The sequence below is a fragment of the Nuphar pumila genome, chromosome 15 (assembly GCF_984573655.1).
Source record: "Nuphar pumila chromosome 15, dmNupPumi1.hap1.1, whole genome shotgun sequence".
Taxonomy (NCBI): Eukaryota; Viridiplantae; Streptophyta; class Magnoliopsida; order Nymphaeales; family Nymphaeaceae; genus Nuphar; species Nuphar pumila.
This window is the reverse complement of record NC_143263.1, coordinates 48,993,303-49,009,467: the sequence shown is the minus strand read 5'-3', so window position 1 is coordinate 49,009,467 and position 16,165 is coordinate 48,993,303. Positions and strand designations below refer to the sequence as shown.

The window sequence follows — 16,165 nt, the reverse complement described above, 5'->3', positions numbered from 1 at the left end:
TTAGATGGATGTGTGGAAATACAATAAAAGATAAGATTCGGAACGAAGAGATACGTAAGAAGGTAGGTGTTGCACCCATTGAAAATAAGATGTGAGAGAATCGTTTACGGTGGTTTGGACATATTCGGCGAAGGCCTAATGATGCTCCAGTTAGAAGGTTGGAGAAATGGGAAAATATATTAGTTAAAAGAGGTTGGGGTAGGCCTAGGAAGACTTGGATGGAGATGATAGGAAAGGATATGAATGCTTTGAACCTCACCGAGGACATGGCGTTGGATAGAAATGATTGGAGGAAAAGGATTCATGTGGAAGACCCAAAATGAATTTCTTTTTTGGTTCATATCGCTGACCCCAATTGTTTTGGGATGAAGGCGTAGTTGTTGTTGTTATTGTTGTATATATATATATATATATATATATATATATATATATATATATATATATATATATATATATATATATATATATATATATATATATATATATATATACACACGAGCACTATCAACTCGTTTAAGCTAAACGAGCTGCTTGTGGCTCGGCTCGCCAACTATATGAACCGATCAATAAGAGAGTTTGTGATGAGCCAAACCGAGCCGACTCACGAGCTGCTCTGTTCGTTTACCAGCCCTACTTTCAGAGGTCTTCTAATTCGGTTGGGCGGACCATATCAACTCAAATGGAAAGGGATCTTCAGGAACCCATCCTGCTTGCCGGGCTAATTCAAATGAAATAGAATATTATTTTTCTTTACCTATTACAGGATTTTTCAATAAGAGTCTGGAGAATGCAATTTGTGACATTGATCTTTTCTCATTCTGGAGAAATTTTCATGCATTTAACAGTTAGGTTGTTGTTAACCAGAATTTGTCGAAGATTATTAGAGGTTTGGTGGTGACTTTTCATAGACTATCTAAAACACACGCATATCAATGGCTACTTTGTCAAGCCGCTTATAAAACTGAATCTGAAATTGAACAAGATTATACATGTAGAATTGATTCCACGTCCAAATTTTATATGGCAATGCTGGATTTCAGTAAAAGAAGAGTTGAATACATTCTCTACACAAAAACCACAAACAGATCAGATTCGATTTGAATCATAATATAGATCGAACAAAAAAATGTTGATTCTATTAGTCTGTGTCTGAATTTGAAAAGAGTTTGATCATTCTGATTGAAAAAACGTTTTTGAAATCCATATTCTACAAAACGTGTGGGCTTGGATTGGAGCTCCGGGCAAATCTGATTCATTTATACCCCTACTTGGGTTGTCCCCGAGCTTTGTCAAGCTGCCTAGACGAGTGCCTTTATTCTTAGTTTGAGTCCTTATCAGGGTTACGAGAAACACTATAAGAGAGTGGGAAATGTGTTTCCCGAGAAACCGTTTCGGAAACGAGAAAAACTACATTTTTTTTAAATGTTTGGGAAACGCCAAAAATTCTTGGAAAACACATTTCTCATGCTCTGGGAATCAGGGTTACCAGAAACACTATAAGAGAGTAGCAAAGACGTTCTCAGGAAAACCGTTTTGAAAATGGAAAACACTGCATTTTTGAAACGTTTGGGAAACACCAAAAAAATCATGTGAGACGCATTTCCCACACCACGGGAAATGCGTTTCCCTCACCACGGAAAACTGTTTCCCATCAAGTTTTCCTTTTATGAGTTACATATTTTTTGTTTTATTAATTTATTATATTACTTTTTCTTAAACGTTTACCAGTTGTTTTCCGTGCATTTCCCAGTTGTTTTCCGGGGTTTTTTTGTGTGTTTCCCAGTTGTTTTCCAATTAGTTTCCCAAATTGGTTCCCGTTTCACATGCACCTGAAAAGCATCATTTCCTGTTTCTGTTTCCCAAGACATTTTCCGTTTCCGTTTTTCTTTTTAGCAACCTTGGTCCTTATGCTATGCTGCTACTTGAGGGATGATCTGAAAGTCATGTCAATTCTCTTATCTTATACACGGATCAAATGGCTTAATCCTACTGGAATAGTTCTAAAATTCTGTAAATCCAGCTATCAGATGAGCTGCTTCTGCTGCTTGCCCAAGAATTAGGTAGAAAGCTCTTGACATGGTTTCACAGGTGACAAGTTAACGTGAGTCAAAAGGGATCAATATACAGGCTTGATTTCTAAACATATATACCCAGTTTATGATGCACAGTTAATCAGCAAAAACATACTTAAATAAAGAAAAACGTGTTGGTTCATTCACATGATCAGTAGATAAAAAAACATTCTAATCTTATATGAATTAAATCTGTACCAAAAACTTAAATACCGAAACAACTATTGATTCGAACTTTGTAGATCATGGACCCGATTCAAAAAAAAGAGAAGCAAATTCAGAATCTATAAACCATGCATGACACCAATCTCAAAAATACACAGTCTAAAAAAAATGGTGTCTATGCTAAGGATAAAAAAAATTGATAGCTAGAATTAACGACATATATATATATATATATATATATATATATATATATATATATATATATATATATATATAGAAGGGAAAATATGATTCAACCAATTATGATTTCAAATTTGTAAACATTTATAAATCTGTATGAAATAATTTTGATTTGATTTTCCTTCAAATCTATACTTGATTTAGTCCATGTTACTCTTCTCACTCATCACAATGGAGAGAAGAAGTCGTACCTTGATTTGAAGATTCACTAAAAAGAAAAGGGTTAGAAGATGAAGAATAAGATGGTGGTGACTTTGGCGTTGCACCCTCCTTTTTTTCTCTCTTTTCTTTCCTCTCTTTCTCTCTCATTTTCCTCTCTCTCTTGACACTTTTTTTCAGATAACTTGGTGAGAGGTTTAACCTCTCTCTTTTTATAAAGAGAGGAACCCTCCAATCATGGGGGTAGAGTTCTACCTCTACCCCTACTTTCTTTCTTATATTTATTTATCCTTATTTTATTATTATTATTCTGTGAAAGTTTTCACATTAGGGAGAAATGCCCTCTTTGGTGGTAGAGTTCTACCCAAGGTAGAACTCTACCTTATCATGTCCTCTTTAAAATAAATAAATATATTTTACTTATATATATTTCTTAAAGTTAATTTTTTTTATATTTTAAATAAGTTATGAATGAATTATGGGTCTAGGTTGAACCCATGATCCAAATTCATATCTATATCCATTTGGATCCCAGTTCATTCATAGACACTAATCAATATGGATCTTCGACTAGGTCTAGATCCATATTGATGACTACCCAAATATAAGTGGAGCGGGTCGACTCCAATTCAAATAAAAAACCCCACAAATAGAGGCCGATCAAATCAGAAAAATGCATTTTCTGAATCAACTCATATCCGAATTCGATAAAACAAATCTTCTATGAGATCTATGCTCCATAACGGATCTAACTACGGTCCTAGATCCATTTTACTCTTGAAATTTCACCAAAATTTAACCTTATTTTAACTTAAATTTTGCTCGAATTTAAAGGTTAAGATAAATAAATTTTACATGTTTTACGTATCATCTTTAAATATCTTCAATTTGAAAGACCCCTATTGACGCCAACCATTTTTAATGATTTTAAGCAATTTTGACATATTAAATATGAATATTTAATTAAAATTTATATTTTTGAGCTTAAAAATAGGGAAAATTATGAGATATTACATCATTAGTATACTTTGCTTGGCAGTGATAGGACAGATTTATTATAACACGTTGGCTTATCAGAGACGGAGTTTTAGGTATTTTGACTAATTGATGAAACAATCACCTGAGTGGAACTGAAAAAGCTAGAGCATAGTGTTTACTCAATGATGAAGTATGTAATATTTCAGTATCTTTATTTTTTCCCTGAATTAGTTATTTCTTCCTTTCATTTGCTTTAGCTCCGTTGTGGATTTAAAATGCCATAACCACTAAATAAAGAGGGTAGGATGTATAATTTATGAGACTTGTCTATGATGATGAGGGTTGTGTTTCTGTTGGTTTGTCCTGAAATTTTTATGTGCTAGAATGTGTGCATACAAATATGCAAGCAAACTGCTAAAGTACGTGCCAACACAACATACAACTTAAATGCTCACAGACAGATTCGTGAACAAACTCACAATTTGTATATGGTCATTCCGGATGTCTCATTGTCATGAAATGTGTTTCTTCTTTATAAGATAATCTTAAGACTGCTGCCTGATTCCTATACAAGTTTTTTGCATTCAGCACCTGTCCACGTGTAAACTTAAGCCAGTACATTTCTTGGAATGTGGAATTTTTCTTCAATGTGAAATTTGGTTCCAAATCACTTCCAATTCATTCAGTTTTGGTGTAGAATGGTTTTTTCACATTAGCTCTTTTTGTTTTCATGTATTTTTTATAGTCTTTACCCCTCGTTGTAACCTAGAAATTGTTTTACTTTGAGGAGAGCAGAAAAAGGTGTCTCTTATGAAGTTTCTCCATTATCTACTACCGTAAACATTCACTCTTTGATACCTATAAATATATCCATCAAAAAACATTTTTGTTGTTCATGTGAATTTTGTAGAGTTTGCTTAAAAAGCTACGTCAAGGGTTTCAATAATTCTACTGGTTGAATTAAAATTTTCTGTTATTTTAGTAAAAAATACTGCTTTTAGTTGGTTGGCTTTTGGCAGTATACAAGCTTTCAATAAAAATCATACTTTATAAGCTCCATCGCTGATTGCACAAAATTCTTTTATTTTTCTTGACATCTCTCTCTCTCTCTCAATTTTTATGCCTTGTCTGGTTATGTTGAGGCCTATGTTCTGTTGGATGTAAGAAGAGGAGGTGAGAGAATTCAAATATGAAAACGTGGGCTATTTTCCTTTTGAAAAAAAGTTGGTCCCATATTGAAGAGGTTTGAGTTTGTTGTAGGCTTTATAACCTACATGTAAACTCTTACACTTGTTCCAAAGAACAAGGGGTTGGGATGACTACTGCACACATGCGCGCGCGTGCCCGCCGCGTCGTGCCAGGGCAGGTCAGGTTCGGGTAATTGGCCCTTTAGGGCCATATCCTATGAAGACCAATGTATCTTTTTGGCCCGATTTTCTGTTTTTCTTGGATTATATAAAGGAAAAGAGTCATGGGGCAACTCTTCAAGAGTTATGTTCTTTCGAACAGATCTCTCCCACGTCTATAAAAACGTGGTTAGAGAGGTTACAAAGGGATGGATGTACACTTTATTCTCTCTCTCTCTCTCTCGCTTTACTAAAACTGGAAAGTCTGCAGTTGTAGTTCCTGAGGTTGTTTTTGAAGGGCTATCTACCATCGGAGTGCACTGATCCAGATCGCTGAGGCTATTGTATCCTAGAGGAAGGATGCCAGACCCTGTTTGCACTGTATGTGGGGGCGATCTCTAAGGAGAGTACTTTCGTACGTCTTAGCCTATTACATAATCTAAACATGTTTCTGTTGTTTTTGTTTTGTTCTATGCAACTGTTTCGTGATTTGCTTTTGTCTGGATTTTGGTATGATGTGAAAATCGACATGTTTGCTCTTTGTTCTTGTTTCGATTAACTGTTTATCATGATTTCCATGTTGATTTATTTTTTGATTTATATCATGCTGTTGATTGTGAAACTGCGTGATCTGAAAAATGATCCAATAATCTTAGAGAAGATCCGAAGTGGACATGTCCGGTATGCCAAAAAAGTTTGCCGATCAGAATTTCAAGCGTTGGCAGCAACGCATGAAAATCTGGTTCACTACGATAGGGCTATTATCAATTCTGGAACTCGACTGCCCTTCAGTTTCTGATACTGACCCTGATCCTGCTGCGGTGAGTGCGACTGTAGAGTGGAAAGAGAAGGACAATGTATGCCATGGTTATATATTGTTGGCTCTGTCCAACACGTTGCTCGATGTATACTGTTCCTCGTCTACTACTGCTAAAGTCCTTTGGGATCAACTTGAAAAAAAGTACAATACCGAAGACCAAGGTCTTGAGAAGTATTCGGTTGCCAAGTTTTTGAAATATCAGATGGTAGAGGGCAAGTCGGTCACTGAGCAGGCACACGAGTTTCTTCTATTACTCCAGAGTTTGGCTGAGACTGATATGAAACTTCCTGAAGAGTTTCAAGTAATGACCATCGTGAAGAAATTTCCTAAGTCTTGGGTAGACTTTGGTATGTCTCTCAAGCACCGTAGAGGGAAGATCTCACTGAATGATCTTATGGAAGCCATTGCCATTGAAGACGAGCATATGAGCCAGAAATAGGTCATGATGCCAACTGAACAACCTAAAGTGAACATAATGATCAGATATTTTAAGGGCAAGGGACAAAAACCGAAATCTGCAATGAAAAACTAGTTTAAACCTAAGGCCAAAATCCAAAAAAAGGCAAAGAACAACTGTGGGCAGGTTGGGCACTAGGCTAAGGAATGTCCTTTCAAAAAGGCCAAAGCTCATGGGACCACAGATGAAACACCTCAAGTCAATATGGTGACTGAGGTCGTTAGGACCAGTACTGAGTATGTTTCTATTAACCCACAAATCTATCACGTTTATGAGCCAACTGAGTGGCAGGTTGACACTGGGGCTAATGTGCATGTTTGTGCTGATAAGTCTATCTTTGTCTCATACCAGGCTGCTGCAGGCAGATCCGTGACTATGGGCAATTCAATGACTACAAAGGTGTTAGGGATTGGATGCGTTGATCTGAAGTTTCCTTCAGGATGAGTTCTATCTTTACACAAAGTGCACCATGTGCCTGTAGTTAGAAGGAACATTCTAAGTGGTTCATGTCTAGTTAGAGAGGATTATGAATTTAACTTTAAATGTAATAAAGTTGTTATTTTACATTCTGGAACCTTTATTGGCAAGCGGTATTTAGATGATGGTTTGTTTAAACTTCGTGTTGAACATATTTGCAGTGATAAATTAGAAAATGATATTTCTTTTGATTCATTGTCTAATGTTGCATATAACATAGAATCATCTGATTTGTGGTATAATAAATTAGGTCATGTGAATTTCAATTTTGTGAAACGCATGATGAACATGAAAATGATTTCTGAGCATTCTATTGATAAAACTAAGAAATGTTAAATTTGTGTGCAAGCAAAACAATGTAAGAAACCTTTTCATACGATTGTTAGAGATTTTAAAATATTAGATCTGGTGCACACAGATATCTGTGAGTTTAATGAAGTGATAACCAGAAATCATAAAAAGTATTTTATCACTTTTATAGATGATGAAACTGAATACTGTTATATGTATATGCTAAAATCAAAAGATGAAATTTTTGATAAGTTTCTTATTTTTAAGAATGAAGCTGAAACACAAACTGTTAGAAAACTTAAAAGATTGAGGTCTGATAGAGGGGGAGAATATACCTCTAATAAACTCGATGAATATTGTAAATTTGTTGGCATAATTCATGAGTTTACAACTTCATATTCTCCTTAATCTAATGGGATTGCAGAAAGAAAGAATAAAACCCTATCTGGCATGATAAATGCTCTACTTGGGAGTTCTGGATTACCTACCTATATGTGGGGGGATGCTCTGAATACGTCTTGCCATATTCTGAATAGAGTTCCTCAACAGCATAAGGACAATAGCCTTTTTGAACTCTGAAGAAATAGGAAATCTAGCTTGAAATACCTTAAAGTGTAGAGGTGTCTTGTAAAAGTACTTGTCCCAGAGCACAACATGAAGAAGCTAAGTCCTAAAACCGTAGATGTTATCTTTTTAGGTTATGTAGAGAACAACTATGCCTACAAATTCTTAGTAATTAAGTCTGAGATATCTGACATAGATATAAACTCTATTGTTAAGCTTCGAGAAGATATATTCTTTGAGAATGTATTTTCCATGAAAGTTGGTGCACCTTAGAATCTTTCCTCTTTAGATATACCTTCAACTTCTGGTTCCATTCCTGAACATGTGGAAAGGATGACAGATGTGGGGGTAGAACCATCTTGTTCCCATCCTAGACCCATTGAATCTGAGGAAGTTGTTGAACCTAGAAGGAGTAAGAGACCACAGATTACCAAGGATTTGGGAAGTGATTTTATCACTTACCTTATCGAGGCTGATCCTCCCACTTTTCAAGATGCAATGACTTCACCTGAAGCAAGGCATTTGAAAGAAGCCATAAAGAGTGAAATGGACTCCATTGTCTCTAATGGCACTTGAGAACTGGTTGATCTCCCTCGTGGTAGTTCCACTATTGGGTGCAAATGGATCTTTAAGAAGAAGTTGAAACCATATGTATCTATTGATAAGTACAAGGCGAGACTGGTTGCCAAGGGGTTTAAACAAAAAGAGGGAATACATTATTTTGATACCTATTCTCCGATTACTCGGATGACCACAATTAGAGTGCTTATTGCACTGACTTCCATTTATGATCTTTTGGTTCATCAAATGGATGTGAAGACCGCTTTCTTGCATGGCAATCTTGAAGAAGAGATCTATATAGATCAACCTGAGGGTTATGTGACTCTTGGTAATGAAGACAAAATTTGTAGACTTGTTAAGTCATTATATGGACTAAAACAAGCCCCTAAACAATGGCATGAGAAGTTTGATAATATTATTTTATCATTTGACTTTGTTATCAATGAATTTGATAAGTGTGTTTATTGCAAAGTTAAAAGTGATGATTGTATTATTTTATGCTTGTACGTAGATGATATTTTATTGTTTGGTTCCAATATGAGAATTGTGAATGAGACAAAATTGTTTTGTAGTAGTAAGTTTGATATGAAGGATATGGGTGTTGCAAATGTTATCTTAAGCTTAAAGCTGACTCATTTAGCTGAGGGGATAGTCATTTCTCAATCTCACTTTGTTGAAAAAGTACTTGAGAAATTTGGCTATAAGCAAGGAAGATCTATAACAACTTCATATGACCCTTCTATTCCTCATCATAAGAATACGACAAGTGTTCCTATGTCTCAATTAAGGTATTCCTAGATTATTGGAAGTTTGATGTATCTTGCAAATTGCACGAGACATGATATTTCGTTCTCCGTGACAAAATTAAGTAGATACACAAGTTTTGGAAGGCATTTGACATGGTACTTAGGTACCTGAAAGGAACCATTTCCTTGAGTTTGCATTACAAGAGATTCCTTGCAGTTCTTGAGGGATATAGTGATACGAGCTGGATAGCCATGAACTCTGGGAGTTATGGCGTGACATGTTATGTATTTACCTTGGGTGGCGGCGCAGTCGCTTGGAGATCAGTAAAGTAGACCATATTGTCTCGGTCTACTTTTGAGGTCGAACTCTGTGCTTTAGATTGAAAGCTGAATGGTTAAAGGAACTTCTTGAGGAACTTCCTTTAATGAGCAAACCAATTCCTGCTATATCCGTGCATTGTGACAATATGACCACTATTGCAAAGATTAAAAGGACAAAATATAACAAAAAACAGAAGATACACATCCAAGTCAGAATAAAATTTGTAAGGAAACTGGTGTCTCAGTTGGTGGTTGTTGTGAACTATGTTGGATCCAAAGAGAACATAGCTGATCCATTAACGAAAGGACTAGATAAGTCATTAGTCCTGAAATCTAGAGGGGATGAGACTGAAACCCATCAGTAGTTTATCTACAGTAGCAACCCAACCTATCTAAGTAGAGATCCCACAAAGTATGTTCAATGTGATAATAACAAGCTGTAGGGTAAACTGGATGACACCTTATTCATGAGATACTATGTATCTGTGTTTGTTCCCCTGATTACTCTGGAAATGTGTTGTAGCTGAAAGTTAAGGAGGAGTTAAAACTCTGAATGGTCTCAAAGCCTTATAGGCGAGATGTTAGCAGTGCATCTCTGGAGAAGCTCACCTATATGAGTATGACTGTGTGGTCGCAATTTAAGGAATTGGGTTATTTCTGAAGTCACTCATGAAACAGGATTCAGAGGCATGGCCTTTAACGCACCACCCCTAAAGATTACAACAAAAACCTTTATCGTGTTGTTGCTAATGAAAACTTCTACACCAAAGGTTCAAGTTCAAGACGTCAATTCACTTCATTCCTGTGGGGGTAAAGTTAGTCAACTAAGGTAGTGGTTCAAACCGGAAGGTACCATTACTGAAAGCATGATATGTCTTGCTACAAATTATCCCATCTTGCATCTTGGTTTCCTCCCGTTTTCATTCTTTGAATTTGTGGAGAAATGTTGGATGTAAGAAGAGGAGGTGAGAGGATTCAAATATGAAAACATGGGTTGTTTTCCTTTTGGAAAAAGGTTGGACTTGATGATATAGAATAGTCCCATATTGAAGAGGTTTGAGTTTGTTGTAGGCTTTATAACCTACATGTAAACTCTTACACTTGTTCCAAAGAACAAGGGGTTGGGATGACTACCACACACACACGTGCACGCCCACCCGCCGCATCGTGCCAAGTCGGGCTAGGCTCGGGCTCGGGTAATTGGCCCTTTAGGGCCATATCCTATCAAGACCAATGTATCTTCTTGCCCCAATTTTCTGTTTTCCTTGGATTATATAAAGGAAAAGAGTCATGCCTTTTGGAACTGGTGACCCTTGGCAGATTCACACCCGTTCAAAACTAGTGACCCTTTGCAGGGTCACACCTGTCCAGATCTGGTAACTCTTTGCAAGGAGTCATGTCTATTCGAAATGGGCAACTCTTCAAGAGTCATGTCCTTTCGAACAGATCTCTCCCACGTCTATAAAAACGTGGTTAGAGAGGTTCCAAAGAGACGGATGTACACTTTATCCTCTCTCTCTCTCTCTTTACTAAAACTGGGAAGTCTGCAATTGTAGTTTCTGAGGTTGTTTTCGAAGGGTGATCTACCATCGGCGTGCACCAATCTAGATCGTTGAGGCTATTGTATCTTGGGGGAAGGATGTCGAACCATGTTTGAACTGTATTTTGGGGCGAATCTTCTCTAAGGGGAGTACTTTCATACGCTTTAGCCTATTACATAATCTAAACATGTTTCTGTTGTTTTTGTTGTGTTCTGTGCAACTGTTTCGTGATTTGCTTTTGTCTAGATTTTGGTATGATGCGGAAACCGACATGTTTGCTCTCTGTTCTTGTTTCGATCAACTGTTTATCATGATTTTCATATTGATTTAGTTTTTGATTTATATCATGTTGTTGATTGTGAAACTGTGTGATTTGAAAAACGATCCAACATGTTCCACCTCACAAGATCTTCAACATGATTCCATGCTATGCATGGTATCACTGGTCTTGTCGGTATTCTTTGTGTTTGTCAAGCTCATTCAACATTTTTTGTGCATCTTTATTTTGATTTTCCTCATCTAATTCATCCATCTCCTTTTTACCAATATATGATTTTGTTTCCTTCTTCAATCTAGAGTTTTTTTTTGCAGTTAATCTCTCCATAGTTTTCTGTTTCAGAATATGAAATTCTGAGAGCACTGAAGAACTCAAGGACAAACTACTTGGCAACCTGCTTTCTAGTGGATTTGATGAAAGAACATGCCTTAGCAGGTATCAATCTGCCTTTTACCGTAAAACATCACAACTTAAACCTTCTCTTTGTCTTATAAATAGGCGGCGGAGGTATGAAGTTCTTCATAAACGATGTGTCCCATACACAGAATCATATAACAAAAGTGTAAGTCAACTCAAGTCCAACTCTGGTTTTGGAAATGTGGATTGTCAGTATGTGGTGTGGATATCAACTAGTGGGTTAGGAAACAAGATTTTGAGTATTGCTTCAACATTTCTTTATGCTCTTCTCACCAACAAAATTTTGCTTTTTGATGGAGGAGCTGACTTGTCACATCTATTTTGTGAGCCTTTTCCTGAGAATTCATGGCTAGTTCCCTTTGATTTCTCCTTAAACCAGTTCAAGGATTTCGATAGGAGCTCTTCAGAAAGATTTGGCCATATGCTAAAAAAAAGTAGTGAGAAAGAAACTGTTGTTTCAGCTTGTCCAACATTGACTTTTGTCTATTTACATCTAGCTCATGATTATGATGAGCATGATAAGTTATTCTTTTGTGATGATGAGCAACTTCTGCTTCAAAGAGTCTCTTGGCTTTTCTTGAGAACAAATAATTATTTCATACCATCTCTCTTTCTCATGCCAAAATTTGAATAAGAATTGAGTAGACTTTTTCCTGAGAAAGAAACAATTTTCCACCACTTGGGTCGATATCTTTTCCACCCTACAAATACTGTGTAGGGCATGATTTTGCCAGGTTTTATGATGCTTATTTGGACATGTGCAGATGAGAGAATAGGCATTCAAATTAGGACCTTTGATACTGGAAAGGGACCATTCCAATATGTGTTGGGTCAGATTCTTGCATGTGTGAGGAATATGAAACTTCTACCTCGAGTGTCGATGAACGAACCTTCCACTTGGCATAAATCAAAGGGAAGGCCTAAAGCTATTATAATAACTTCTCTTAGTGGTTGGTATTTTGAATTGATCAGAAACATGTATTAGGAACACCCAACTGTGAATGGGGAGATTGTAAGTGTATATCAACCGAGCCATGAAGAGTACCAACAGACAGAGAAAGAGATCCATAATATGAAGGCCTTGGCAGAAATGTACCTTTTGAGCTTGAATGATGTCTTGGTCACAAGTGCATGATCTACTTTTGGATATGTAGCACAAGGTCTCGAAGGTATGAAGCCATGGATTCTTTTGAAGCCTGAGAATCATACTGCACCAGAACCTCCTTATCGCCGAGCTATGTCAATTGAACCTTGTTTTCATGCACCTTCATTTTATGATTGCAAAGCTATGATAGGTATTGACACTGGGAAACTTGTTCCACATGTGAAGCACTGTGAAGACATTAGCTGGGGACTTATGGTAGTTGGAAAAGACGAGTTGTAGCAATTTGTATGTTTGTTACAATATGTGGTTCACACATTATTTTTCAATCAATCCTTTTTGCATGTTCACCACATTGGAATTAACCTCATTTTCTTTACAAAATACTGTTGCATATTTGAGTGGGAATGTACTGTATACCCAGGTTATCAAAGGCAATAGAAAGATCAGAAATATTTAGGATAATCTTCTTTTGAATTCTCTAGCCACAACGACAAAAAATTTGTAATCTATACAAGGTGTTTTTTTGAGAAACATTAACTTAAATTTGCTTCTGTTTTATCTGGGTAGGTAAGGTGGTGGAATGCATGTCTTTAGTGTCATGGATTATGGATGATAAGTTTCATTCTGTATATGTTTATCCTTCTAGGTTCTTATGTTTGGTTTAATTTGTCCTTTCATACTCGGGTTGACAAATGGATTTATAGAAAAATAAGAATAAAAAAGAAAAATCTATTTGTTTAATTAATTATTACTCGGGTCAAAGAAATTAGAATCATCAAAATTCCAAACATAACTACAAATTTATTATATGTAGCTGAAGGAAAGGGTTGGTTAAATGGTTGTACTTTAAGCTTTGCTAAGAGATTCAAAGCTTATGCGAACCTTCTAGAATTTAAAAGTTTTAACTCGGTAGGTTTGTTCCATACATTTGTGGCCTTCCTATCATTCACACCGACGTCATGTGAATCTTTAACTAAAAACTTACTCAAGGTTAGAACATATGTCCGCAAATGTATATCCCACATTCACATGTGTATTGTGAATGTGCCTAACTTTGCATTTTTTCAGATTCGAGCTCAGTAGGTTCGCATCATACATTTTCGGATGTCATAACATTCACGAAGATACAATGCGAACCACCTTTAACTAAAAATTTACATAAAATCTAGATGTATGCCCATAAATATATAAAGCGAACATCCTGTTAATATTATATGCGGAAGTTTGACTTTTGCAAAAGTCTCACATTCACAAGCATTATATGTGAAACTCTTGTTAACGTAAAGCAAATTTATTTAACATGCAAATATCTTAAGGTTATTTTTCGGAATGTCCTTACTTTCACATGTTTTCTGGTTCTAGTTTGACATGTTCGTGACATATAATTGTGGATGTTGTCTTGACGTTCGCGTATACGACTCACAAACTTCTTTCGCATATGCGAAACTTTTGACCTCAGTTGCAGACCTATTGAACATTTGCATATTCAACATGCAAAGTTGTAAAGTTCGCAAGTATTTTTGTGACCTTTGTGTGAATCTCCTGATCCTCGCATGTAACGTTTAAGCCTTTGTAGATGCATCAAATGCAACTTTTCATCCTCTGCTTTGCATTTGAGAACCCTTTTATATAGCATTAGGGTTTCTTAGTGAGGGCTTTATGGTCCCAAACATGTTTTTTTTTTATAAGTTTTTTCAGTGAGGTGTCATTGTTTTTGCTTAATCTCTGACATGCAGTGGCATATCATCGGCAATTTTTTTAGCGTCTGACATATCATCGGCTGCAAGATTTTTTCTTAAGCACAAGTTTTGCTCCTTGTGATGGTTGAATAATTTATTTTGGCATGAATCAATTATTTTGTGAAACAATGACATAATTCTCAAGTTATTTTTGCATATTCAATAGCCTATTCTATTTTTTATTTAATTCAATTTCACATGAGTCTCTTTTGCTCGATTTTTTTCCTTAATTTGGTATGCCACTATTCTAGAATTTAATTGCTTATCTTGTATTATAAATATGATGAGAGAACAATGATATACTTTTCAAGTTATTTTTAAAATTTTCAATAGCTTATTGTATTTTTTTTGTAATTCAATTTCACGTGAGTCTCTTTTGCCTGCTTGTTTACCTCTATCCTCAAATTTGGTTGTGCAAAAAAATTGTTTATTTTGTATTATGACGATGACATGTGAAGAAAGTGTCATGAAGGCACCAACACATATGTACATGCTACAAATAGATCAACTAAAATTGCTCTCTCAACTATAAACCTTATGTATTATACTGAAGTTGATATCTTGAATATTGATTTAAAAAAAAATACTCAGTGACTTGATGGTTCATACATTGTTGTTCAGAAGAAGATTGATACATTGATAGACAAAAAACCAACTCCATGGACAAGTGCATGAGTTTCTGATGTAATTCACAAAAAAAAACCACATTAGTAAGATGCGACCAAGATTGTTGCGATCAAATAAGAAGTCTCTAAAACTTGAGGTCTCTTTAAGAAAAAATATTGCAAAAAAAGGTTGTTGAGCTTGTGTCTAGTATCGTCTCTCATTCATGAAACATTTAAAGATGGAGATGTTAGTGAGTAGTCAGTGGATAAGAAGTGTGAGGAGCCCATTCCTTTTGATTCCTCTGTCATTGATAACCTACAGGTTGTGGATCCTCAAATTTTAAAAACTAAAAAGAAGATTTTATCCCAAAAAGAGTTTTTAGATTTGAAAAAATGGATCCATATTTGAGATAAAAGAGAGAGTTGTGGGGTCCACTTTTCAAGTTGCATGCCTTTCCTCTTCTGTCGAGTAAGGATCAATCACACTAGAAGCTCAAAATCTTCAATATGGGTTTTAGCTTACGAGTGAGCGTACCTTGTACGCAGATCCTAAAAAGAAAAGTGAGCTTGATGGTGTGATTCACCACCAAGGCTAAAAAATAGAAAGAAACATGAGCAATATACAAAGATTAGGGAAATCTACACTTTTCAAATAGATAAAATAAACAAAATAAACAAAAAAGAAGGTTGAATCTCACCTTTGGCTTAGGTAGCCCTTTCCTACAATGGTGATGAGCACGGTGAAACTTGGGTAGTACTTTGGTTAGGCGCAAGATCCAAAAGTGGGTGAGATAGGTGATCTGGGTCCTAAGTCTAGATGAGTGTAGATTTTGGCAAAGTATGGGCGTTTCTAGATCTCGAATTCTAGATGGTGGAATGGGAAAGTTTTCGAGGCAGAGTAAATCCAGATCCGACACAAGAGCTCAAAATTGGATCATGAACTGGATCCAAACCTTATATATTCTTAAACCTACATGTCCTAGTATTGAACCTTTGAATATTTTATGAAAGCCCCCTCTTTCTAATGTACTTAGGTAGTTAGTTGCAAATAACAAAGTTTTAGTAATTAGGTAGAATTAGTTTAACCTTTAGATGGTTTTTAGAATTAGGACATAATATGGATTTAAATAGTATGATTTTTTTTAGGGTTTTTGTTTTTAGATGCTTTGGAATTGCCGCCCAACCCTCTCTCTCTTTCTCTCTCTCTCTCTCCCTCTCTCACACGCTCCCTCTTATGCATGTCTTCTTCTTCTCTCCTTCTTTCATTTCTTGTTTTTGTTATTT

The 16,165-nt window shown here is 35.9% G+C and overlaps 1 pseudogene; it reads left to right on the top strand.

Annotated features, from left to right (window-relative positions):
* The first annotated feature begins 5,634 nt into the window (after positions 1-5,634).
* Positions 5,635-12,816, top strand: LOC149815373 (galactoside 2-alpha-L-fucosyltransferase-like; annotated as a pseudogene).
* Positions 12,817-16,165: the final 3,349 nt, after the last annotated feature.